This window comes from Eumetopias jubatus, unplaced genomic scaffold (genome assembly GCF_037043125.1).
Source record: "Eumetopias jubatus isolate StellerSeaLion01/CBP00866 unplaced genomic scaffold, mEumJub1_p1.0 scaffold_8, whole genome shotgun sequence".
NCBI classification, from domain to species: Eukaryota; Metazoa; Chordata; class Mammalia; order Carnivora; family Otariidae; genus Eumetopias; species Eumetopias jubatus.
Window position 1 is genome coordinate 116,257,911 of NW_028274814.1, and position 27,993 is coordinate 116,285,903.

Below are 27,993 nucleotides of genomic sequence, written 5' to 3' on the forward strand. Positions count from 1 at the left end.
TACTGACTTTTCTAATTTAGGTACTCCCAGATTCACAAACCATGGATATTCCCTGAAGCTACTACGGTAAACTTCATAGAATGATCCTACTACAAAATCCATACTCTGAAATCAGAGAAAAGCCACTTAGAACTTGACAAATGGTTGGAGAAAATTATAATCTTCACAAAGATGACCTTCACCAAGTAACTATGTGATTAATGCTACAAAGGGTCTTTTATCTGACACAAAGTGAACTATACTCATGCTGCAGACTCAGATGAGAAATCAGTCAACACAAAAATGTTAATCATCTATGTGTTATGTACTAAGAACAGGAAAGTAAATCACTTCAGCTATCCCCAAAAGCACTGATCCAGGATTATGAAAGTAACTGTTTGTTATATTTAGAACTAAAAAAAATGATGACAGAGTATTCTTATTGTAAATAATTAAAAACAAAAGTTTTCATCAAAATAATTCTCTCCCCTTTAGCTTCATGAATCTTTGTGAAGATTATATGTATTTTTTTCTAATAGCATCTCCCTCAGTCATGAGTCATCATGAAATACCTTTTCCTACTACAAGATCTTTAGCACATAAAAACCAACCATCAAATTACTCAGTCTTTCTTTTAATATACCATTTCTGATAAATTAATGTGATGTCTGCATATTACCTAAGAAGACTTTTAAACTAAAATTGAAGTTACTTTGGTTTCCTGTCAAATCACATTTTAATAGAAGGGACAAAGTCCTCCAAGAAAACTTTACTTCTTACTCATGTTAAACATGCAACAATGCACTGTTTGTAACAGCTGCCACATTATCCTAACAAAAGTAAGTTATTTGTCAGGGAATTAATTAACTGGATCATAAAACTGGCATGTAAGGGTGCCTGGGTGGCTCAGTTGGTTAAGCGACTGCCTTCGGCTCAGGTCATGATCCTGGAGTCCCGGAATCGAGTCCCGCATCGGGCTCCCTGCTCGGCGGGGAGTCTGCTTCTCCCTCTGACCCTCTTCCCTCTCATGCTATCTCTCATTCTCTCTCTCTCAAATAAATAAAATCTTAAAAAAAAAAAACCTGGCATGTAATTTTGACTCTGCTTTTTCATCCAAGTAATTTTTAAAAGATAGAAACACACAATAAACTTACTTCATAATTTGTAATAATACCACCAAAAGATATTATAAGGTTTTTTTTTAAGATTTTATTTATTTATTCACAACAGACAGACAGACAGAGAGGGGGCAGAGGCAGAGGGGGAAACAGGCTCCCCATGAAGCAGGGAGCCCGATGCAGGACTTGATCCCAGGACCCCAGATCATGACCTGAGCTGAAGGCACACACTTAACCGACTGAGCCATCCAGGTGTCCCAGGGTTTTAATTTTAATTAGCTAAAAGCTTAAACGACATAAGAAAAACCAAGACCTATTCTTCAGTCCCACTACCAATGAAACAAAGATTTCTAAGATAAAATAATTTTTTTTTCTTATTCCAGTTGACAGTAAATATTCTAACTCCTACTTTAAAATGGAAGTTCAGTCCCATTGCAAATAAAATTCACAAAGACCTGGACATTTAAGGAAAACAGGGTTAAAATGATTTAAATCCTTCCCTTTTGGCATTAAAATCTACTACAAGTGCTTTTCAGGACTAATTGCAGGATAGCCATTTCTCAATCACTACCACCATTACCTTATTAACCTTAAAAAAAAAAAGTATCTTCCTCCAGTTGGGATCATAAAGGAGCAACCAGGTGCAAAATCAAGTACATATCTTCCTGTTGGGTCTACAACTGACTATGAGTGGTAGGGAGTGAGAGCTCCCCTTGCTGAATCTCCCATCTTCATTTTAACGAGGTTTCCCATTATTAATTTTCACAGCCTCATCTCCAATTCTAGTTCCATTGCAAACATATGTGTACCCTCCGGGATCTTCTTGACTCAAAGTTATGAACTCCTGGGTTGCATCTGCCAATAGTCATTTTCAGACTTTTCTCCTCTAGGAATATTTCAGAATCACAGGAAACAGTCCATTTGCACAAGTCTTACCAAGGTCAGAATAAACTTTATATCTGTTTTTAGTGTTTTGAACATATATTCAGTTCTCCAGTCCAGTAATAATCAATTTATCAATGATAATCTTGGAAAATATGATATCCTCCAAATAAATATCTAGTAACATAGACAGAAAGGCCTCATAAAACATTAATTCTTTCTCTGACCTTCAAAAGTAGTTCCACAATTCTATATTCAAGTTTACAAAGAACAAACTTGTATCTTTTATGCTAATTATATAAAGATGCTTTTAGCTAAAAACAAAAACCCCAACTACCTCAAACACCGTGGGAAATGTATTATCAATCTCTTACACCAAGAAATCTGAAGATAGTCTTCACTTCCAGTACTAAAGGAAAAGGTAATTTAGATCAAGCCTCCTGCTTAGGACAAGAAAAGCTGGACATGTGTTTTAATAATCTGAAGACAATGGAAACTAACAAAAGAATAAATATTTACTGAAATGGGAACAGGAGATGATGTGGATGCAGAAAGATGAGACTGGCATTTGGGACCACTCTTCCCCTAGAGGCATCTGCCAGTTCCAGAGAGGTGGCTGGGAGATTGAATGCCTGCTGACAGTCTTCAAATTCAAAGATACACAGATTACACCAGCAAGGAGTGGAGAAGCCCTGGTGAACACCCCTTTCATTTTCGATACAGACTTTAAAGGTTTGCCCTTATTATTCCTAACAAGGGTAATTTAGATGAATGATATTAGAATAGGCTGCAACTTGCTCTAAAAAACAATTTTACAAATAAATGTGACAAAATAAAAAAATTTTTTTTTATTTTAAAACTCAAGTACCTGGGAAGATAAGGTGACATGAATTAAAGTTACAAAAAGCAAAAAGACAATAGACAAAAGGGCCTCACTATCAGAATTATTAAACAACAATTCTAAAAGAAATTTTCTTACATTATTGTATATAAGACAATAGAAAACAAGGTTGAGAATTTTGTGAGAATAAGAAACCATAAAAAGAAACCAAGGGAAATCTCTAAAACTGAAAAATTCTACAACCAAAAGTAAAAACTCAATGAGCAAGCATAACAGCCTATATAAGACATAGCTTAAAGTAGTAATTAGAAGGGGTGCCTGGGTGGCTCAGATGGTTAAGCGTCTGCCTTCGGCTCAGGTCATGGTCTCCAGGTCCTGGGATCGAGCCCCGCATCAGGCTCCCTGCTCCACGGGGAGCCTGCTTCTCCCTCTTCCTCTGCCTTCCCCCCTGCTTATGCGCACTCTCTCTCTAATGATTAAATAAAATCTTTAAAAAAAAAAGTAATTAGAAGATAAGTTAAAAGAATATAAGAGAAATAAGGATGAAAAATAAAATAAAATAAAATAAAAAGGAGGACCCACAACCGTATGGCCAACTAATCTTCAACAAAGCAGTAAAGTCGGTTGAGCATCTGACTCTTGGTTTTGACCCAGGTCATGATCTCCTAGGTCGTGGAATCGAGCCCCACTTCAGGCTCCATGCTCAGTGGGGAGTCTGCTTCTCTCCTTCTCCCTCTAACCCTCTATGAGCATGCATGTGTGCTTTCTCTCTCAAATAAATAAAACTTAAAAAAATCTTCAAAAAAATATATCCAATGGAAAAAAGACAGTCTCTTCAAAGTGTTGGGGAAACTGGACAGCAACATGCAGAAAAATGAAACTAGACCATTTTCTTACACTGTACACAAAAATAAATTCAAAATGGATGAAAGACCTAAATGTAAAACAGGAAACCATCAAAATTCTAGAGGAGAAAGCAGGCAGCAACCTCTCTGACTTTGGCAACACCTACTTCTTACTAGGCATGTCTCTAGAGGCATGGGAAACAAAAGCAAAAATGAACTATTGGGACCTCATCAAGATAAAAACCTTCTGCACAGTGAAGGAAACAATCAACAAAACTAAAAGGCAACCAATGGAATGGGAGAAGATATTTGCAAATGACATAACAGATAAAGGGCTAGTGTCCAAAATCTGTAAAGAACTTAAAAACTCAACATCCAACAAATAATCCAGTTAAGAAATGGGCAGAAGACATGAATAGACACTTTCTGAAAGACATCCAGGTGGCTAACAGACTCGTGAAAAGATACTCAACATCACTCATCATCACGGAAAAATAAATCAAAACCACAATCAGACACCACCTCATACTTGTCATAATGACTAAAATTAATAACTCAGGAAACAACAGACATTGGTGAGGATGTGGAGAAAGAGGAACCCTTTTACACTGTTGGTAGGAATGCAAACTGGTGTAGTCACTTTGGAAAACAGTATGGAGTTTCCTCAAAAAGTTAAAAATGGAACTATCCTAAGACCCAGCAATTGCACTTCTAGGTATTTATCCAAAGGATACAAAAATGCTGATTCAAAGGGGCACAAGCACCCCATTGTTTACAGCTGTACTATCAACAATAGCCAAATTATAGAAAGAGCCCAAATGTCCATCGACTGATGAACGGATAAAGAAGACATGGGGTGTGTGTGTATGACAGAATATTAATCCCCCATCAGAAAGAAGGAAATCTTGACCTTTGCTATGACATGGATGGAACTAGAGTATTATGCTAGATGAAAAAATGTCGTTCAGAGAAAGACAAGTATATGGTTTCACTCATATGTGGAATTTAAGAAACAAAACAGATGAACATAGGGGAAGGGAAGGAAAAATAAAAACAGAGAGGCAGGCAAACCATAAGAGACTCTTAAATAAAGAGAACTGAGGGTTGTTAGAGGGGAGGTAGGTGGGGGGACTGGCTAAATGGGTGATGTACATTAAGGAGGACACTTGTTGGCATGAGCACTGAGTGTTGCATGTAAGTGACGAATCACTAAATTCTCCTAAAACCAATCCTACACTATATGTTAACTAACTTGAATTTAAATAAAAATAAGAAAAATACAAAAAAGGAAAGAAATACAGAGAATAAATTTAAAATGTTATTGTAACAGATATGCCATTGGAGTCCCAGGAGAGAAAATAGTAGAGAAACAATAACTGCCCCCCCAAAAGTTGTCAACTTCCACCAAAAATGTTCTATAACCACAAGCACGTAAATAAAAAGAAATCTACATACATCCCATTAAGAAATCCACATCTAAGAACATCACCTTAAGATTTTACTAAAGAAAAAGGAAAAATCTTAAGATCAGCCAGGAAAAGAACCAAAGTGCTTTGAGAAAAAGCAACAAAAGAACTGACTTGGGGCACTTGGGTGGCTCAGTTAAGCATCTACTTTCAGCTCAGGTCATGATCTCAGGGTCCTGGGATCAAGCCTCACGTCAGGCCCCCTGCTCAGTAGGGAGCCTGTTTCTCTCTCTCCCCCTGTTCTCTCTCTCTTGCTCGCTATTTTTGTCTCTCTCTCTCTCAAATAAATAAAATCTTAAAAAAAAAAAAAGGACTTCAACAATGAATGCCGGAACACATGTAATATTACCTTTACAGTGCTGAAAGAATATAACTGCCAAAGTTTCTATAAATATAGCAAAAAAATATCTTTCAAGAATATTGGTAAAATAAAGACATATTCAAATAAACAAAACAAATTCATCCCAGAAGATGCACAATAAAAGAAACAGTAAAGGAGTCCTTCATACACAAGGAAAATTATCTTAGATGTGGACAATACAAAAATAAAGATAAATTAAAATTGGAAATATGTGCATAATACTATTTATAACTGCATGATGCTGACTGCATAAAATAGTATCTTGGGGAATTTAACATACAAAGACTTAAAATATATAACTAAATGGTATATAAGTCAATAAAGGTAGAATTAGAAGTGTTATAGAGCCCTTGCACTGTATGGGAAAAGGCTGAAAGTATCAACAAATATTACACTTTGATAAGTCAAGAATGCATATTGTAATCTCTAGCAAAGGGGTTGACAAACTTTAATGCATGAGCCAAATTTGGCCTGCAGCCTTGTTTTGAATGGCCCCAAACTATGAATGTTATCTTTTAAGAGCTTAAAAAAATTAATATAGATGCAAAAATCCTCAACAAAATATTAGCAAATTGAATCCAACAATGTATAAAAAGATTTAGACACCATGACCATGCAGAATTTATTCCAGGCATGCAAGGCTGGTTCAACATTAAAAAAAAAAATCAGTTAATGTAATCTATTACATGAATAGACTAAAGCAAAAAAAAAAAAAAAAAATCACATGATCATATCAATGGATGCAGAAAAAGCATTTGACAAAATCCAACACATATCCATGAAAAAAACTCAACAAATTAGGTATGGAGGGGAACTTTCTCAACTTGATAAAGAACATCTATAAAGAAATCTACGGCTAATGTCATATTTAGGGTGAGAAAATGGAAATTTTCTCACTAAGATCAAGAACAAACAAGAATGTCCCCTCTCACCACTCCTTTTCAACATCATAGTGGGAAGTCTTAGCTAATGTAGTAAGAAAAAATAAAATAAAAGGCATATAAATACAGGAGGAATAAAACTGTCTTTCTTTGCAGATGACATGACAGTCTGTGTAGAAGACCCAATTAAAAAAAAAAAATCCTCCTGGAACTGATAAGCAATTATACCAAGGTTGCAGGATAGAGAGTTAATATACAAAAAAGTCCATCATTTTCCTATATATCAGCAATGAACAGATGGAATTTGGAATTTATAATACCATTTATGTTAGTAACCCCCCAAACTGAAACAACTCTATACTTAACAAAATGTTTTTTTAATAATTTTTTATTGTTATGTTAATCACCATACATCATTAGTTTTTGATGTAGTGTTCCATGATTCATTGTTTGTGCATAACACCCGGTGCTCCACACAGAATGTGCCCTCTTTAATACCCATCACCAGGCTAACCCAACCCTCCACCCCCCTCCCCTCTAGAACCCTGTTTGTTTTTCAGAGTCCATCCTCTCTCATGGTTCGTCTCCCCCTCTGACTTACTCCCCTTCATTCTTCCCCTCCTGCTATCTTCTTCTTTTTTTTTCTTAACATATATTGCATTATTTGTTTCAGAAGTACAGATCCGTGATTCATCACTCTTGTACAATTCACAGTGCTCACCATAGCACATACCCTACCCAATGTCTATCACCCAGCCACCCAATCCCTCCCACCCCCCATCACTCCAGCAACACTCAGTTTGTTTCCTGAGATTAAGAATTCCTCACATCAGTGAAGTCATATGATACATGTCTTTCTCTGATTGACTTATTTCACTCAGCATAACACCCTCCAGTTCCATCCACGTCGTTGCAAAAGTCAAGATCTCATTCCTTTTGATGGCTGCATAATATTCCATTGTGTATATATACCACCTCTTCTTTATCCATTCATCTGTCGATGGACATCTTGGCTCTTTCCACAGTTTGGCTATCGTGGACATTGCTGCTATAAACATTAGGGGGTGCACGTACCCCTTCGGATCCCTACATTTGTATCTTTGGGGTAAATACCCAGTAGTGCAATGGCTGGATCGTAAGGTAGCTCTATTTTCAACTGTTTGAGGAACCTCCATACTGTTTTCCAGAGTGGCTGCACCAGCTTCCATTCCCACCAACAGTGTAGGAGGGTTCCCCTTTCTCCACATCCCCGCCAACATCTGTCGTTTCCTGACTTGTTCATTTTAGCCATTCTGATGGGTGTGAGGTGGTATCTCATTGAGGTTTTGATTTGGATTTCCCTGATGCCGAGCGATGTTGAGCACTTTTTCATGTGTCTGTTGGCCATTTGGATGTCTTCTTTGGAAAAATGTCTGTTCATGTCGTCTGCCCATTTCTTGATTGGATTATTTGTTCTTTGGGTGTTGAGTTTGATAAGTTCTTTATAGATTTTGAATACTAGCCATTTATCTGATACGTCATTTGCAAATATCTTCTCCCATTCTGTCGGTTGTCTTTTGGTTTTGTGGACTGTTTCTTTTGCTGTGCAAAAGCTTTTTATCTTGATGAAATCCCAATAGTTCATTTTTGCCCTGGCTTCCCTTGCCTTTGGCGATGTTTCTAGGAAGAAGTTGCTGCGGCTGAGGTCGAAGAGGTTGCTGCCTGTGTTCTCCTTTAGGATTTTGATGACCTCCTGTGTCTCACGTTTAGGTCTTTCAACCATTTGGAGTCTATTTTTGTGTGTGGTGTAAGGAAATGGTCCAGTTTCATTCTTCTGCATGTGGCTGTCCAATTTTCCCAACACCATTTGTTGAAGAGACTGTCTTTTTTCCATTGGACATTCTTTCCTGCTTTGTCAAAGATGAGTTGACCATAGAGTTGAGGGTCCATTTCTGGGCTCTCTATTCTGTTCCATTGATCTATGTGTCTGTTTTTGTGCCAGTACCATACTGTCTTGATGATGACAGCTTGGTAATAGAGCTGGAAGTCCAGAACTGTGATGCCGCCAGCTTTGCTTTTCTTTTTCAATATTCCTCTGGCTATTCAGGGTCTCTTCTAGTTCCACACAAATTTTAGGATTATTTGTTCCATTTCTTTGAAAAAGGTGGATGGTATTTTGATGGGGATTGCATTGAATGTGTAGAATTGCTCTAGGTAGCAATGACATCTTCACAATGTTTGTTCTTCCAATCCATGAGCATGGAATGTTTTTCCATTTCTTTGTGTCTTCTTCAATTTCTTTCATGAGTATTTTATAGTTTTCTGAGTACAGATCCTTTGCCTCTTTGGTTAAATTTATTCCTAGGTATCTTATGGTTTTGGGTGCAATTGTAAATGGGATCGACTCCTTGATTTGTCTCTCTTCTGTCTTGTTGTTGGTGTATAGGGATGCCACTGATTTCTGTGCATTGATTTTATATCCTGCTACTTGACTGAATTCCTGTATGAGTTCTAGCAGTTTTGGGGTGGAGTCTTTTGGGTCTTCCACATACAGAATCATATCATCTGCAAAGAGTGAGAGTTTGACTTCCTCTTTGCCGATTCGGATGCCTTTGATTTCTTTTTGTTGTCTGATTGCTGTGGCTAGGACTTCTAATACTATCTTGAATAGCAGTGGTGAGAGTGGACATCCCTGCCGTGTTCCTGACCTTAGAGGAAAAGCTCTCAGCTTTTCCCCATTGAGAATGATATTAGCTGTAGGTTTTTCATAGATGGCTTTTATGATATTGAGGTATGTACCCTCTATCCATAGGGTAGAGGTACCAGGTACAAAACTCTGAAGAGTTTTGATCAAGAAAGGATGCTGTACTTTGTCAAATGCTTTTTCTGCATCTATTGAGAGGATCATATGATTCTTGTTCTTTCTTTTGTTAATGTATTGTATCACGTTGACTGATTTGTGGATGTAGAACCAGCCTTGCAGCCCAGGGATAAATCCCACTTGGTCACGGTGAATAATCCTTTTAATGGACTGTTGGATCCTATTGGCTAGTATTTTGGTGAGAATTTTTGCATCCATGTTCATCAAGGATATTGGTCTGTAATTCTCCTTTTCGATGGGGTCTTTGTCTGGTTTTGGGATCAAGGTAATAGTGGCCTCATAAAACGAATTTGGAAGTTTTCCTTCCATTTCTATTTTTTGGAACAGTTTCAGGAGAATAGGTATTAATTCTTCTTTAAATGTCTGATAGAATTCCCCTGGAAAGCCATCTGGCCCTGGGCTTTTGTTTCTTGGGAGATTTTTGATGACTGCTTCAATTTCCTTAGTGGTTATAGGTCTGTTCAGGTTTTCTATTTCTTCCTGGTTCAGTTTTGGTAGTTGATACATCTCTAGGAATGCACCCATTTCTTCCAGGTTATCTAATTTGCTGGCATAGAGTTGCTCATAATATGTTCTTATAATTGTTTGTATTTCTTTGGTGTTGGTTGTGATCTCTCCTCTTTCATTCATGATTTTGTTGATTTGGGTCATTTCTCTTTTCTTTTTGATAAGTCTGGCCAGGGGTTTAACAATCTTGTTAATTCTTTCAAAGAACCAGCTCCTAGTTTCGTTGATCCATTCTACTGTTCTTTTGGTTTCTATTTCATTGATTTCTGCTCTGATCTTTATTATTTCTCTTCTCCTGCTGAGTTTAGGCTTTATTTGCTGTTCTTTCTCCAGCTCCTTTAGGTGTAGGGTTAGGTTGTGTATTTGAGAACTTTCTTGTTTCCTGAGAAAGGCTTGTATTGCTATATACTTTCCTCTCAGGACTGCCTTTGCTGTATCCCAAAGATTTTGAACAGTTGTGTTTTCATTTTCATTGGATTCCATGAATTTTTTAAATTCTTCTTTAATTTCCTGGTTGACGCATTCATTCTTCAGTAGGATGCTCTTTAGCCTCCATGTATTTGAGTTATTTCTGACTTTCCTCTTGTGATTGAGTTCTAGTTTCAAAGTATTGTGGTCTGAAAACATGCAGGGAATAATCCCAAACTTTTGGTACCAGTTGAGACCTGATTTGTGACCTAGGATGTGATCAATTCTGGAGAATGTTCCATGGGCACTAGAGAAGAATGTGTGTTCCATTGCTTTGGGATGGAATGTTCTATGTCTGTAAAGTCCATTTGGTCCAGTGTTTCATTTAAAGTCTTTATTTCCTTGTTGATCTTTTGCTTAGATGATCTGTCCATTTCAGTTAGGGGGGTGTTAAAGTCCCCCACTATTATTGTATTGTTGTCAATGTGTTTTTTTGCTTTTGTTATTAATTGCCGTATATAATTGGCTGCTCCCACGTTAGGGGCATAGATATTTACAATTGTTAGATCTTCTTGTTGGATAGACCCTTTAAGTAGGATATACTGTCCTTCTTCATCTCTTATTACAGTCTTTGTTTTAAAATCTAATTTGTCTGATATAAGGATTGCCACCCAAGCTTTCTTTTGGCGTCCATTAGCATGGTAAATGGTTTTCCACCCCCTCACTTTCAATCTGGGGGTGTCTTTGGGTCTAAAATGAGTCTCTTGCAGACAGCATATCGATGGGTCTTGTTTTTAATCCAATCTGATAGCCTATGTCTTTTCATTGGGGCATTGAGCCCATTTACATTCAGGGTTAACTATTGAAAGGTATGAATTTAGTGCCATTGTATTGCCTGTAAGGTGACTGTTACTGTATATTGTCTGTGTTCCTTTCTTATCTATGCTGCTTTTAGGCTCTCTTTTTGCTTAGAGAACCTCTTTCAATATTTCTTGTAGGGCTGGTTTTGTGTTTGCAAATTCCTTTAGTTTTTGTTTGTCCTGGAAGCTTTTTCTCTCTCCTTCTATTTTCAATGATAGCCTAGCTGGATATAGTATTCTTGGCTGCATATTTTTCTCATTTAGTGCTCTGAAGATATCATGCCAGTCCTTTCTGGCCTGCCAGGTCTCTGTGGATAGGTCTGTTGCCAATCTAATGTTTCTACCATTGTAGGTTACATATCCCTTCTCCCGAGCTGCTTTCGGGATTTTCTCTTTGTCTCTGAGACTTGTAAGTTTTACTATTAGATGTCGGGGTGTTGACCTATTTTTATTGATTTTGAGAGGGGTTCTCTGTGCCTCCTGGATTTTGATGCCTGTTTCCTTCCCCACATTAGGAAAGTTCTCTGCTATCATTTGCTCCAATATACCTCCTGCCCCTCTCTCTCTTTCTTCTTCTTCTGGGATCCCAATTATTCTAATGTTGTTTCGTCTTATCGTATCGCTTATCTCTCGAATTCTGCCCTCGTGATCCTGTAGTTGTTTATCTTTTTCTCAGCCTCTTTATTTTCCATCATTTGGTCTTCTATATCACTGATTCTTTCTTCTGCCTCATTTATCCTAGCAGTTAGTGCCCCCATTTTTGATTGCACCTCATTAATAGCCTTTTTGATTTCGACTTAGTTAGATATTAGTTCTTTTATTTCTCCAGAAAGGGTTTCTCTAATAACTTCCACGCTTTTTTCAAGCCCAGCTAGTATCTTTAAAGTCATGATTCTGAACTCTAGGTCCGACATCGAACTAATGTCAGTATTGAGTAGGTCCCTGGCAGACGGTACTACCTCTTGTTCTTTTGCTGAGGTGATTTTTTTCTTCTTGTCATTTTGTCCAGAGGAGAACAGATGAATGAGAGAACAGAATGCTAACAGGTTAACAACGTCTCCAGCAAATATACTCTATACAAATCAGAAAAGACCTGAAACCAGGGGACAAGAAAGGCAAAGAAAGAAGAGGAAAAAAAAAAGGAAAAAGAAAAAGATAAAAACAAACAAAAACAGAACAAAACAAAACAAAAAAAACCCAATATGATCAAATATGATCAGGCTAGTGCATAGGTCAGTGCCACACACTAGCTTTTGGGCATATTTTGGTCTGTTAGAAGAAAGTGCCTGCTAAAATTTTAAAGGAAGAAAGACTTATATATGTACAAAATAAGGGTTGATACAATGAAGGGATGGCAGATGACTGTAAAGATGAAAATTATAAAAGATTTTATAAAAGGAATTGATAAGAAGCTGTTTTTAAGAAGAAAGAAGAAGATTTAAAAAGAAAAAGAAAAAAGAAAAAGAAGAAAAAAAAAGGGAGAGAATGTGATCAGGCAGGAGAATAGAATAAAGCCATACACTAGTGATTTAGGGTATATTTTGATCTGTTAGAAGAAACTGTATCTCAAAATTTTAAAGAGAGAACAACTTATATATATATGCCAAAAATAAGGGTAACTACTATGAAGGGATAAAAATATGACTCTAAAAATGAAAAATAAAAAATGTTTATTTTAAAAAAGGGATTGATAAGATGTTGTTTGAAAAAGGGAAAAAGAAAAATTAAAAAAAAAAAACAGTTAAAAAAATTAACTTTGAAAAACTAATGAATTATGGTAAAAAAGCCATGAATTCTATGTGCAGTATTCCCCTAGGGCTGGAGTTCTCCTGTTCTCCTTGATAGGAGAACTTGGTCTTGGCTTGCGGGCTGTTCGTGCTGATCTTCTGGGGGAGGGGCCTGTTGCCGTGGTTCCCAAACGTCTTTGCCGGAGGCGGAACTGCCCCGCCCCTGTGAGTCCGGGCTAAGCAAGGTGCTCCGGTTTGCTCTCAGGAACTTTTGTTCCCTGCAAGCTCTCGGTACAGCTTTGGAGGACCAGGGTGAAAATGGTGGCCTCCCAATCTCCGCCCTGGAGGAGCTGAGAACTCGGGGCCCGCTCCTCAGTGTACCCCCAGAGAAAAGCAGTCACTCCCGCCTCCCTGGTCTCCGGCCGCACTCTGTGCTCACCCGGCCTGTGATCAAGCGTTTCTATGTCTGGCACCCGACACCGTGTGGAGTCTCCAAACCCAGCAGATCCCTGCGGTGCGCTCCCGCACCGCTCCTCCCGGGGGAGGAAGGGGAGTCTCCCCGGCTCTGGGGCTTGTTGGGTCCCTGCTGGAGGAGCAGTAGCCCGACTGGGCCGCGGATCACAGTTTATGGCAACCCCGAGCTGAGAGCCCGCGCCTCGGCTCCGTCTCTGCAGCCGGCTTCCCCGCTCCGATACCTGGGAGCTCTGCCACACTCAGGCACCCCCGGTCTTTCTGTGACCCCGAGGGTCCTGAGTCCACACTGTCCCGCGAGGGTTCCACCCCCACTTAGCCACTGGAGTGACGTCCCTCAGCGGAGCCGACTTCTAAAAGTTTCGATTTTGTGCTCCACGGCTCCATCACTTGCCAGAAGCGGCCGACGGAGGCCCCCTCCCCCGCTGTCTATCCTCCCGAATATCGCCTCGGATTCACTTCTCCGCACGTCCTACCTTCCAGAAAGTGGTCGCTTTTCTGTTCAGAGTGTTGTTACTCTTATCTTCGATCTCCTGTTGAGTTCGTAGGTGTTCAGAATGGTTTGATCCCTATTCAGCTGAATTCCTGAGACCAGACGAAATCCAGGTCTCCTACTCCTCCCCAAAATATGTTTTTTTAATATGAAGAAAATTACTAAACTATGATAAAAAAAATCAAAGAATTAAATAAATGAAAAGATATTTATTCTATGTTCATGGAGAGGAAGACTCAATACTGTCAAGAGGTAAGTTCTTCCAAACTTGATCTACAGATTCAATATGATCCCCAAAAGATATCTTATGGATATCGACAAACTAATTCAAAAATTTATGTAGGGAGGCAAAGACCCAGAATAGCCAATACAGTATTACAGAAGAACAAAGTCAGAAAACTGATACTATCTGACTTTGAGACTTACTATAAAAGCAACAGTAATTAAGACAGTATAATACTGGGGCACCTGGGTGGCTCAGTCAGGTAAGCCTCGACATCTGACTCTTGGTTTTGGCTCAGGTCATTACCTGAGGGTCATGAGACCAAGCCCCACATTGGGCTCTGCACTCAGCGGGGAGTTTGCTTGATATTACTCCCTCTCCCTCTGCTCCTACCCCCACTTGTGTGCATATTCTCTGTCTCTCTCTCTCAAATAAATCTTTTTTTAAGATTTTATTTATTTGAGAGAGAGAGAGAGAGCACACAAGCAGGGAGACAGGCAGAGGGAGAAGGAGAAGCAGGCTCCCCGCTGAGCAGGGAGCCCGATGTGGGGCTCAACCCCAGGACTCTGGGATCATGACCTGAGCCACCCAGGCGCCCCTAAATAAAGCCTCCTTAAAAAGTGTGATATTGGCAATATAATACATCAATGAAACAAAACAGAGTCCACATATCGACTAAAACAAATAGTCAACCGATCTTTGACACAGGAGCACATGCCAAAAAAAAAAAAAAAAAAGTGGATCTAGGCAGACATTACACTCTTCACAAAAATTAGCTCAAATGGGTTATGCACTTAAATGTAAAATGCAAAATTATCCAATTCCTAGAAGATAACAAACATCTCTGATATGACAGTAACTTCACCAAAGGCAAGATCCACAAAAAAAAAAAAAAAATAACTGGTAAGTTAAACTTCATTAAAATTTAAAACTTCTGCTCTAGGAAAGACACTGCCAAGACAATGAGAAGAGAAGTCATAGACTGGTAGGAAAGTATCTGAAAAAGACCTATCTGATAAAGGACTGTTAAACAAAATATACAAAGTCAAACTCAGCAAGAAAAAAAAACTGAATTAAAAACTGGTTCAAAGACCTTAATAGACATCTCACCAAAGAAGATACACAAATGGCAAATAAGCATACGAAAAGATATGCAACATCATATGTCATTAGGGAATTGCAAATTGAAACAATGAGATACTACTACAAACCTATTAGGATGGCCCAAATCCAAACACGGACAATACCGAATGCAATAGGAACTCTAATTCATTAGTTTTACCATTCAGTCCAGCAACAGCACTCCTTGGTATTTACCCAAATTACTTGAAAAGTTACATCCACACAAAAAAATTGCACATTTATGCCTATACCATCTTTATTCATAATCGCCAAACCCAGAAGCAACCGAGATATACTTCAGTAGTTAAATGGATAAACTGTGGTATATCCCAACAATGAAGTATCATTCAGCCCTAAAAAGAAATGAGCCATCAAGCCACGAAAAGATACGAAGGAAACTTAAGTACATACTACTAAATGAAAGAAAGCCATCTAAAAGGGACGTAGGATTCCAATTATAGGACATTCTGGAAACAGCAAAACTATAAAGACATTTAAAAAATTAGTGGTTGCCAGGGATTAGGAAAGAGGCAGATGTCGGAATTAATGTAGAGCATGAAATCAGCCATAATACCTGGCTTGCTAAAATGCAACCACAGAGGCTGCTGAGGGTGATGGAAGGTTTCTGAGAAGGACATGGGCCTTTGGAATGCCGAGGCCTGCGTGACCACTCTGCCGTTGGAATGCCACAGCAAGTTGCCTTCCCCGAAGTTTTCTTAGCCCAAACAGCCGCCCTGTGATCTAAGAGTTGTATGTATTATCTCTTAGGCTATGTTTAGCAGAACTCATAGAACACACATATTAGCATAATCTGCGTATTGTATCTTTCCCATAAACAGATCTTCCTAGTTTCAGTAAGACCCCTTGTCACACGTCATGTGCTTGAGAAACAGTGATAAGGATTTGTGATTATCCTGAAGGACCAGTAAAAGCGGAAGCAAAGAAGAGCAAAGGGTCTTCGTCTTTGAGTGTGACCCCCTTGCCTTCTCCTCTCTTTTACGGCAAAATTTGGAGTAATCTTTTCATCCGTCGGTACAGGGATTGCTGGCAATTCCCAGCAGGAAGAGATGAACAGGCAGAACACAGAGGATTTTTAGAGTAGTGAAATTATTCTGTATGATACTATAATCACAGAATACATATCAACATACATTTGTTAAAACCTACAGAATGTACAACACCAAGAGTGAACCGTAATGTAAACTATGGACTACGAGTGATAATGACATGTCAGTGTAGGTTCATCGACTGTAACAAATGTACCACTCTGCTGTGGGATGCAACAGTGAGGGATGCTGTGCCTGTGTGGCGGCAGGGGGTATATGGGAACTCTGTACTTTCTGCTCAATTTTTATATAAACCTAAAACAACTCTAAAAACAGAAAGGTAGAGAGGGAAAGAACACATAACAGAAACTATACATGGTGTGAAGAATCTAAAATACTTACTCTAAAATATGCTGAACCTTCCTATAGGATAACCATTAAAAATGCTCAAAGAGTGGGGAAATTTACATTACTCAAAACACTCTAAAAACGGGTTTCTCAACCTTTGCACTACTGACCTTTTAGATCAGATAATACTTTGGACAAGGTGGGGGGGCCTATCTTGTACACTGTAGGATATTTAGTAACATTTCTAGTCTCTACCCTTAGATGCCAGTAGCACCACTCACCCCCAGAAGTGAAAAACAAAAGGTCTGCACATTTTGACAAATGTACCCTAGATGGGCAAAAATCACCTCTGTCCCTCCTTTGAGAATCACCCCTCCATTGAGAATTCCATTTAAAAGAAGGTAAGCAGGGAGATAAGGTAGAACATAAACAAGTAGGAAAATAGGAAAAGTAAGACAGTAGACTTAGACACATATCAGTAATTACATTAAATTATATAGATTAATGCTTCAAGTAAATGAGAAATTTAAGAGAAAAAATATAACCCAACTATATAACTTTTTAATAACATTTTTAAAACAGAAGGGCACAAAGGTTGAAAAAAAAAAGCAAAAACGTAATTAAACATTAAAGACAGATGACAGACCTACATTAATATTAGATAAAGTAGATTTTTAAGGCCAAAAAAAAAAAACAACCAAATAGAAACAGTCCTAGAGATGAAAAAATACATTTGTAAAGATAAAAGGTTAAATACACCAGAAAGATAGCACAATTTTAATTTATACACACTAAGTATATGAAGTAGAAGGGGTCAGAACTACAGGGAAAAACAGACAAATTCACAATCATAGGGATAATTTAACCACTATTCTTGATAATAGAACAAGCACAAAAAAGTAATCAGTAAAAATACAGACAGTATAATTAACCCACCTGAGCTAACATACATAGAAAACCATTCCCAGTAACTATAGAATACAAATTCCTTATAAACATACACATACATTTATAAATACTGACCACACACTGGGTATTTCAAAAAATCTAAAAAATGTTTAAAAACCAAAATTATACAGAATATTTTTCTGACTGAAGTGCAATTAAACTAAAACTTAATACAAAAAGGTAACTGAAAAAGCTACATATGCTTAAAAAGAAGACATTTCTAAATAACATGAATTAAAGAAAAGGTCACAATAGAAATCAGAAAATATCCAGAAGTAAATGAAAACTGATAATACAACTTAAACTTTTGGAATAAGACTTCTACTTCTGGGATGATGAAGCAGAGGTACATTTAGATATTAATCCCACTAATACAAATAAAAGTCCTGAATGGGGTGTGTGTGTGTGTATACATGACATATATAACACAACTCTGAAAAATGGAGACCAGAGGCAAACCAGCTAACAACCTCAGGATATAAGAATTGACACACAGGTGGGTTCCCAGTGTTTTCTTTTAATACATGATCAAGTGTAGTAACTGTTCTTATCAGTTTAATACATGATCTCCAACCTGGAGCTGAAGAAGCTGGCAATGGGTTCAGACTGGGGGTAAAAAAAAAAAAAGGCCTTAACAAAAGCCTGCTCTCTAGCCAAAGTAACAGGAAAGTAGCAAGACAAAAATGTTCTAGACGATAACAATCTCCTCCAGGAAAATACTACAGAAAACACTGTGACTCCACCACAAACCTGGCCAGCAAAGGCCAGATTGTAATGAGGTACCCTAATACCCCGATTGGATGGGATACAAGAAGGCCAACTAGAAAGCTGGGGCTTTCATCTTCCTGAGCAGTAATACAGCCCCGTACTTCTGCAATATCAGGGGAGACTATATGGGACACCTGAATTTTCACCCCTACCAACAGGAAGGAAGAACACCTACACCCTCACCCTGCTGAAGTGCCATCAGATAAGCACTAGTAGAGAGTTAGGTTTGGCACTACCACTCAGCAGTAACAAGGCTATTCTTTCTAGAGGATGACAGTGGAGACCACATGAGGAGCCAGAACTCCATGCCACCCAGCAATGATGATGATCTCCCACAATTCAGGTGTCAACAGAAGCCAACTGGGGAACCTAGACTTCTACCCCCATCTGGTAATAATGAGGTAGCATTTCCCCTCTTTCTTGTGCCAGAGAGGTGTCAGGAAAAGCCAGAAATAGGAAACACAGTCTCATAACATGATACCCCAAAATGTCCAGGTTTCAACAGAAAATCACTAGTCACACCAACAATGAGGAAGATCTCAGGGCGTTTGGGTGGCTCAGTCAGTTAAGCCTTCAGCTCTTGATTTTGGCTAAGGTCATGACCTCATGGGTCGTGAGATGGAGCCCCCTGTCAGGCTCCACACTCAGCGGGGATCTGCTTAAAGATTCTCTCCCTGTGCACACATGCTCTCTCCACTCTCTCTCTCTCCCTCTCTCTCAAATAAATAAATCTAAAAAAAGAACGAGGAAGATCTCGGATTGAATGTAGAAGGACGATTGACAGACGTCAACACTGAGAAGACAGATAAAGTTATCCAACAAAGACTTCAAACAAGTCATGTTAAAAATATTTCAATGAGCAACTGCAAACAAGCTTGAAATAAACAAAAAAAGAGAAAGACACAGCAAAGAAATACAAGTATCAGCAAAGAATAAAAGATATAAAAAAGAACCAAGTAGAAACTTTAGAACTGAAAAAATATAATGACCAAAATAAAAATCTAACTATGAGCTCAATGGCAGAAATAGAGAAGAATTAATGAACTGGAAGACAGAACAGAGATTACTCAACTTGAACAATAGAAAATAAACATAAAAAGTAAATAATAGATGTTCAATAACTTGTGGGACTAAAATAAAACATTTATCATTTGTGTCATCAGAGTATGATTCCATTTATAGGTAATATCCAAAATCCAGAGAAAGAGAAAGTATATTGGTGGCTGCAAGGGGCTTGGGGGAGAGAGAAAGAGTGACTGCTTAATGGACAAAGAGTTATCTTTGGAGGTGATAAAATGTTTTGGAACGAGATAGAGGTGGTAGATGTACATCACTATGAACACATGGAATGCCACCAAACTGCACACTTTAAAACATTAAATTTTATGTTATATGAATTTACCACAAGATAAAAAAAGAAACTTAGCAAACTAGGAACTGAAAGGCACATCAATTTGGTAAAAGATGTATACAAAAAGAATACAGTAGGGGCACTTGGGGGGCACAGTTGGCTGAGCGTCAGACTCTTGGTTTCAGCTCGGGTCATGATCTCAGGGTAATGAGATAAAGCCCTATGTCGGACTTCATGCAGCGTCTGCTTAGGACTCTCTTTCCTTCCCCACCTTCCACCCCCCACCCACCCTGCTCAATCTCTCAATTAAATAAATCTTAAGAAAAAAAAAGAATAAACTCTTGATCCTTTCAAAATGTGATCAAAACAAGGATGTCCATGATCAATTTTATTTGACACTGTACAAAAAATGTGGAAAAGTATAAAAGGTAAAAATAATTGGAAAAGGAAAAATAAAACTTTCTTTATATATAGCTGTTCTAATTGTGTATGTAGAAAATCCGAAAGAATTTATAGAGAAATCATTAGAAGTTAATATAATTGCTAGATAGATGAATATATTAAAAATTGCATTCTACATGTCACAACAAAATATTTTTTTAAAGATTTATTTATTTATTTGACAGAGAGACAGAGAAATCACAAGCAGACAGATAGGCAGGCAGAAGGAGAAGGAGAAGCAGGCCCCCCACTGAGCAGGGAGCCCGACGTGGGGCTCGATCCCAGAACCCTGGGATCATGAGCTCAGTCAAAGGCAGACGCTTAACTGACTGAGCCACCCAGGCGCCCCAGCAACAAAATATCTTAAAGACATTCTTAACAGCATCAAAAAACATCAAATGCCTAGGCAAAAGATGTGCTAACCATTATATAGATACCATTAGAGAAACTAAAAAAGACCTAGGTAAATAGAGATACATACCATACATTGGAAAATAATGTTCTAAAGATATAAATTCTCCCCCAAACTGATCTATAGATGCAACACCAATCAATATCCTAGTAAGTAGGTGTGTGTGTGTGTGTGTGTGTGTGTGTGTGTGTGTGTGAAATTTAGCACACTGATTCAGAAATTTACATGGAAATACAAAGGCCAGAAACATTTTTAAAGAACAGCAGAAACAATTTTAAAAACAAGATAGGAGGACTTTAACTACTGGATATCAAGATATTTTAAATCTACAGTAATTAAGCTGATATGGCACTGAATTAATTACAGACAAAGAGATCAACAGATCAGAATACAGCCCAGAAACACATCCATCCATGTAAGACATTTAAGAACACAGGCAGTTTTGCTAATCAGCAAAGAAACAGAAGTCTGCAATAAAAGGTACTGAGACAATCGGATCACCTTATGTAAAAAAAAAAAGAAACTGGGCCCAACTTTGCAATACACACTAAAATTAACTATAGTTGGACTGAAAAATTAAATGTGAAAAAGCAAAAGAACAAAGTTGCTAGCGAATATTTTTAGTAACTCAGGGCAGGAAAAAAACATACCAAAGAAAGCTAAAACGCAATTTCCCTGAAAAGGAAGAAATGGATTAAAGAAAGAAGTGGATTAAAAAACAAGACCCATCTATATGTTGCCTACAAGAGACTACAAGAGACTCATTTCAGACCTAAAGACACCAGCAGATTTAAAGTGAAGGGATGGAGAAACATTTATCATGTAAATGGATGTGAGAAGAAGTACCAGAGGAGAAATACTTATATCAGACAAAGCAGACTTTAAAACAAAGACTGTAACAAGAGACAAAGAAAAATACTATATAATCATAAAGGGGACAACCCAAAAAGAAGATATAACAATTGTAAATACTTATAAGCTATTATTATAAGCAATTATAAACTATATTGATAGTAATACAGTAATAGTAAGGGACTTTAACAACCCAGTTACATCAATGGTCAGATCATCCAAACAGACAATCAACAAGGAAATAGAGACTTTGGATGACACAGTGGACCAGATGGATTTAACAGATATATTCAGAACATTCCACCCTAAAACAGCAGAAAACATATTCTTTCCAAGTGCACATTCTCCAGAACAGAACATTCTCCAGAACAGGTCACATATTAGATAATAAAACAAGTCTCAACAAATTAAAAAAGATTAAAGTCATACCAGGCATCTTTTCTGCCCACAACGCTATGAAACTATAAAACAACCACAAGAAAAAAATCTGGAAAGAGCACAAATACATGGAGATTAAATAACATGCTACTAAACAGTGGGTCAACCAAGAAATTAAAGAGAAAATAAAAAATACATAGAGACAAATGAAAAAGAAAACAATGATCCAAATCTTTGGGATGCAGGAAAAGCTGTTCTAACAGGAAAGTTTATAGCAATATAGGCCTACATCAAGAAGGAAGAAAAGTCTCAAATAACATAACCTTACACCTAAAGAATTGAAAAAAGAACAAAACCCAAACCAAGTAGAAGAAAGGACAATAAAGATTAGAGCAGAAATAAAGAAAATAAAAATAAAGAAAAAAAAACAATAAATCAATGAACCCAGGAGCTAGTTCATTGAAAAGATCAACAAAACTGATGAACCTTTAGGGACTCTCATAAAAAAAAAGGAAAAAGAATCAAAGAGGACTCAAGCAAAATAAAAAATGAAGAGGATAAGTGACACCACATAAATACAACTGTAAGAGAATATTACAAAAAAGTATGTGCCAACGAATGGACATACCTAGAAGAAATTGATAAATTCCAGAAACAGGAAATCTCCTAAAACTGAACTAGGAAGAAACAGAAAATTTGAACAGACCAATTACCTAAGTATGCACTTGTTGTGATGAGCACCAGTGATGTACGGAACTGCTGAATCACTATACTCTATACCTGAAACTAATAGCACACTGCATGTTAACCGGAATTTATATAAAACCTTTTAAAAAATTAAAAAATATTGTCTTTTTAAAAAAACTTCACCAGTTTCTTCTTACTTTCTTTAAATTCCAGTGTAGTTAACATACAGTGTTATATTAGGTTCAGTATACAATATGGTGACTTAACAATTTTACATATTACTCAGTGTTCATCTAGATAAGTGTACTCTTAATCCCCTTCACCTTTCACCCATTCCCCCTCAATCTCCACTCTGGTAACCATCTGTTTTCTATAGTTCAGAGTAGTTTTGGTTTGCCTTTTTAAATTTTTCTTTTGTTCATTTGCTTTGTTTCTTAAATTCCACATATGAGTAAAATCATATGGTATTTGTCTTTCTCTGACTTAGCTTTATACCCTCTAAATCCATCTATGTTGTTGCAAATGGCAAGCTTGCTTTCTTTTTATGGCTGAATAATATTCCATTGTTTATGTGATCATACACACACACACACACACATATTCCATTGTGTATATAGTTAGGTTTACTCCTAGGTACCTTACTGTTTTTGGTACAATTGTAAATGGGATTGATTCCTTAATTTCTCTTTCTGCTGCTTCATTATTGGTGTATAGAAATGTAACAGATTTCTGTACATTGATTTTGTAGCATGCAACTTTACTGAATTCATTTATCAGTTCTAGCAGTTTTTTGGTGGAGTCTTTCAGGTTTTCTCTATATACCATCACGTCATCTGCAAATAATGAAAGTTTTACTGAAACTTCCTTGCCGATTTAAATGCCTTTTATTTATTTTTGTTATCTGATTTCTGTGGCTAGAACTTCTAGTACTATGTTGAATAAAAGTGATAGTGGACATCCCTGTTGAAGACTAAATTTTCAAGAGTTTATTTGAGCATACACATCAATTCCAAACGGGCAGTGCCAGAGTGAAAGTGGTTAGGAGCACATCACCAAGAGGAGTAAGTGGAGTGGTTTTTATATAGAAAATATGGAAGTAAAGGAAGGAAATTATGTGATGAATATAGCTTAAAGAGTTGCCTTAATCAGGAAAGCCTAGTTGGTTGTGATTAGTTGTTTCATTTTCTTGAATTCGAGTGCATAAATTCTGGCTTAGGCTCTGGCTTGCCTACATAGGCTAACAGGGCATTAGAGCCACCTCAGTCCAAGAGCCTCCTTGTTTAATTACTTTAACACAGTCTTTTTAATTTTAGCCATTCTAAGGGATGTAAAGTGATATCTCATTGTGGTTGTAATTTGCATTTCCCTGAAGCGCTACCCCTCCCACTCCTATATTTAATGGCCAAAGATCTTCTCAATCTAGGAAAAGATCTGTACTTTAAAAATGTTTGCAACAAAGAACATTTACTTTGCAACTGGTAAAATGAGACCAATTTGTATATTAGAAAGAAATACAAATTTAAAAAATTTATCTCATACACTACTGAGCACACACTGCTGTTTTTTACCTCCATGTCTTTGCAAATACTAATTTCCTTGTCCTGAAGGCCTTTTCTATCCCTCTGTAATCTGTTCTAGTGAATTCCTCATCAGCCTTCAAAATCTTGTTCAGGAGTGCATTACTTCCTCCATGAAGTACATCCCGACTTTCCCAAACATAATTAGGTAACCATTCTGTCTTCCATCTTGTATTTTAGTATACGTAACAAATGCGGTGTAACTTTTTCCAGGGCAAAAAACAGGTCTTACTCATCTCTATAACCCCATACCTAAAACAAACACAGGCACATATTAACTCAAAAATATCAAATAACTATGTTCACCATTCTAATACTGCTTTAGGTCTGATTCACTTTTACATCCACTTCCTTAACTGTGGCTTCCAGACTGTACTGGGCTGAATGCTGGCCCAAAGGAAGCTATGTCACTTCCTAATCTCTGTAACCTAAGGATATTATCTTATATAGCAAAACATGTGATTAAGGATTTTAAAAGGAGGAGTTTATCCTGGATATGGGTGGGCCCTAAATGCAATCACATGTATCCTTGTAAGAGTGAGGCAGAGGAAGTTTTCAGTCTGAACAGGCAGCAGCAATGGGACCAAAAAGGCAGAGATGCTGCCCCAAGCTACAGCATGCCTGGAGCCATAAGAAGCTGGAAGGAAAGATTCTTCCTTAGAGCCTTTGCAGAAAGTGCAACCCTTGATTTCAGTCTTCTGGTCTCCAAGCTGTGAAAGAGTAAATTTTTATTGTTCTAAGCCCAGCCAGTATGTGTTCCAATAGCTACAGGTAATTAATACACTGGCTTTCTCTTCATTCTATTATTCATAATAAATTTTACCCAAACACAAAATTTCTATCACAATTTTAAATTCATACCATAATCAGGCTTTTCTGATTTCAACCAGTCAATATACAGGTATCAATTACAGAACACAGAAATGTTATTAGGCACTCAAACCATATAAAAGAAGCAATTCTTATTTTACAGAGTTTACCAAATAAACTTACAACACAAATTTTTTAAAAGTACATGGTTGAAACAAACTTTTAAAAAAGAATGGTTAGGGTGCCTGGGTAGCTCAGTCTGTTAAGGGTCTGCCTTTGGCTCAGGCCATGATCCTGGAGTCCAGGGACAGAGTTCCCTCTAGTCGGCTAATCCCTCTGACCCTCCTCCCTATTGTGCTTTCTCTCTCTCACACTTGCACTCTCTCTCTCTCAAATAAATAAAGTCGAAGGAAGGAAGGAAGGAAGGAAGGAAGGAAGGAAGGAAGGAAGGAAGGAAGGAAGGAAGGAAGGAGGGAAGGAAGTTGGTTAAACAGATTACTTTCATCAGCCTGTTAATCAGGGAGCACTTATGAGAAGAACTAGTCTCTGTAAAAGACAGTTTTTTTAGACTCAGCACAACCCCTCTCCAAATACCTCATCGTCCTCTCCTTGAAGCTCTTACTATCATATAGCCATACCCAGTTGTCCTTCCTACCACTTCTTTTGACTAGTCCCAGCTCTAGAGAACTACCTATGACATTTTCTTTTGCACAGGAGCTGTATTTCTTAAGCAGTGGTACAATGTCTGCTCAAAAGGATGGAAACTCAAAATATTCTAAAAGCACAGCTGCTGATACTCATGGAAAGCTTCCAAAACACATTCCATTAAAAAGCACATGCTATGCCTCTGAACATTTCAAAACAATGCTTTAAATACTACATTCCCCTGAAGTGAATGTTGTTTTTTAAAAACATTAAAAGTCTAAGGAGAACTACATCAGGCATTACACTGCACTTAAAACAAAACTTTAGAAATTAATGTCTTTAAAATCCAGAGAGCATATTACAACAGTCACCCAAACAGCCTTTGGATAGCCATCCCAGGGTGTCTTGTATACAAAAAAATGTCACAACTTGACACCCTGCCAAAACCTGAAGTGCAGCTGGGAACAGACCCTTCAAAACCCTGGTAAGGTGCCAGGCCCCATAATTGTGTCTTAGAATGAAACGGGAGGGCAAGGAAAGAGGAAGGGAAGAAGATATGTATTAGAGTGGTTAGCAATCAACCACCAAGCACTCTGAATTAAAATGTTATTTTATTCTTATAATTGCACTGCCTGACTCCACACAGCTTAATTCACACAAAAGAATTCTAGAAAATAGGATATAGTAACCAGTCAACCTCAAGTACTTAGAAATAAGTTACAAAAGTCTCTGAAAAGTTGTGATCTGAAAAAACAAAGATGACAGTTGCCCAAACCATACTTCAAATTCATTTTGTTTCTTAGTGTAGGCTCTCTTGCATATAACATGGGACTTGCCAAAAGATTTATGAGTACTTACTACCTTTGTGTGAGTTGTGGAGGCTTCTTTCTTCATAGGCCCATATACTTGAAATAGATAAAGCTACCATATAGCTTGTAATACAAAATGAAGCCCTTTTGATCTGATAACATATCCTGGAAATTATGTTTTTTTTAATAAATCTGAATTATTTCCATGAGCTTTATGCCTTAGTATGAAAAGTTAAATAAAAGAAAAAAATTGAAAAAAAATTGATGTGTTCAACTGATATTTTTGCTCAAGTTAACACAAACATGCTCTTTTTCATCTTTGAGGCTCTACCAGAAAGTATAAAATTTTTCAGAACTAGAAAAGGGAAATAAATAAAAGTCATTCTCAAGGCATACAAGTTAATTTTAAAACCATATCTTATAAAAAAAAAAGGCAATTAAACAATCAGTATTTATTGAGTGGCCACCACACCATATTTACTGACTGGTCCACTTATACTAAGACAGCTCTGAGGGGCATAGAGAAATAAGCAGATCACAAGGAAGAGCTTGCCCATATTAAGAGTATTACAGGGGTGCCTGGGTGGCTCAGCCATTAAGCGTCTGCCTTCGGCTCAGGTCAAGATCCCAGGGTCCTGGGATCGAGCCCCGCATTGGGCTCCCTGCTCAGCGGGAAGCCTGCTTCTGCCTCTCCCACTCCCCTTGCTTGTGTTCCCTCTCTCACTGTGTCTCTATCAAATAAATAAAATCTTAAAAAAAAAAAAAAAGAGTATGACAGACGGACCTCAGTGGGTTGAGCATCTGCCTTCAGCTCAGGTCACAGTCTCAGGGTCCTGAGATGGAGTCCCACATCGGGCTCCTTGCTCAGCAGGGAGCCTGCTTCTCCCTCTGCCTGCCACTCCCCCTGCTTGTGTGCTCTCTCTCTGACAAATAAATAAAATCTTTAAAAAATAAATAAAATAAAATGCTGGTGTTGGAAAGAGTAGGGCACTGTCTTCCACCTCATTAAATAAAAAAAGTATTACAGACATTTTCTAAGTATCTATTATATGCTAGCTCTGTTGGGTATAGGGATACAGTAATAAATAAATGAAAATCCTTGCCCTCAATGAGTTCATGTTGGTCAGTGAAACATACATGTTAACCAACAATTGCTTACTGAACAAGGATAAGAGAAAATTTACTATTTATTAAATTCTTTTTGTACTTACAATTTTTTGCCATGTGCATATATTACCAATTCCAAGTAATATATAAACTCAAAAACTTTTAAAAGTATAAAGCAATGCAATATATTTATAGACAGCAGGGAAGAGAGGCCTAATTCTGCTAGAGAAGCTGTTAAGGAAGATTTCACAAAGAGGGTAATCCTGAGATAAAGAAAGAAGCAGAGAAGAAATATCCAGTAAGGAAGGCATGGATATGGAAGACAACTCTGTGGATAGGAGATAAAGGGGCGGGGAGCAGATGAGCCTGCAGAGGTAGGGTAGGGCCTTGAAAACAATGTGGTGTGCAAGAGACTGGAGTTTATCTTGGGGTCTAGAAGAGCCAAGGAAACGTTTTAAGCTTGTGGGTGGATGAGAGACAGGTAGAGTGGTTTCAGATTTGTACTTCAGAAAAATAACTAGGTTATCCAAGGTGTGTAGAATAAACTGGGGTGGAGTAGAGGGGAGATCCTAGAGAAAAGAAGATGAAAAGGCTGGGACAGTAAAGATAAAGATCTGAACTAAAATAGTGGCAGCAAGTAGTCAACAGGGAATGGTCCTGAAAATAAATTGAGAGGTAGAAGTAAAAGAAATTAGTAGTTAGATATTGAAAGCCCCTCCTTCAATAAATAAATAAATAAAAAGTATTTTAATATTATTAGTTAAAAGACC

General features: G+C 37.6%; 1 protein-coding gene across 5 annotated transcripts in view; it reads right to left on the bottom strand.

Annotated features, from left to right (window-relative positions):
- The window catches only part of CEP83 (centrosomal protein 83), a 137,079-nt gene that overhangs the window by 83,980 nt on the left and 25,106 nt on the right, over positions 1-27,993 (bottom strand). The gene's annotated exons all lie outside the window — the stretch shown is intronic.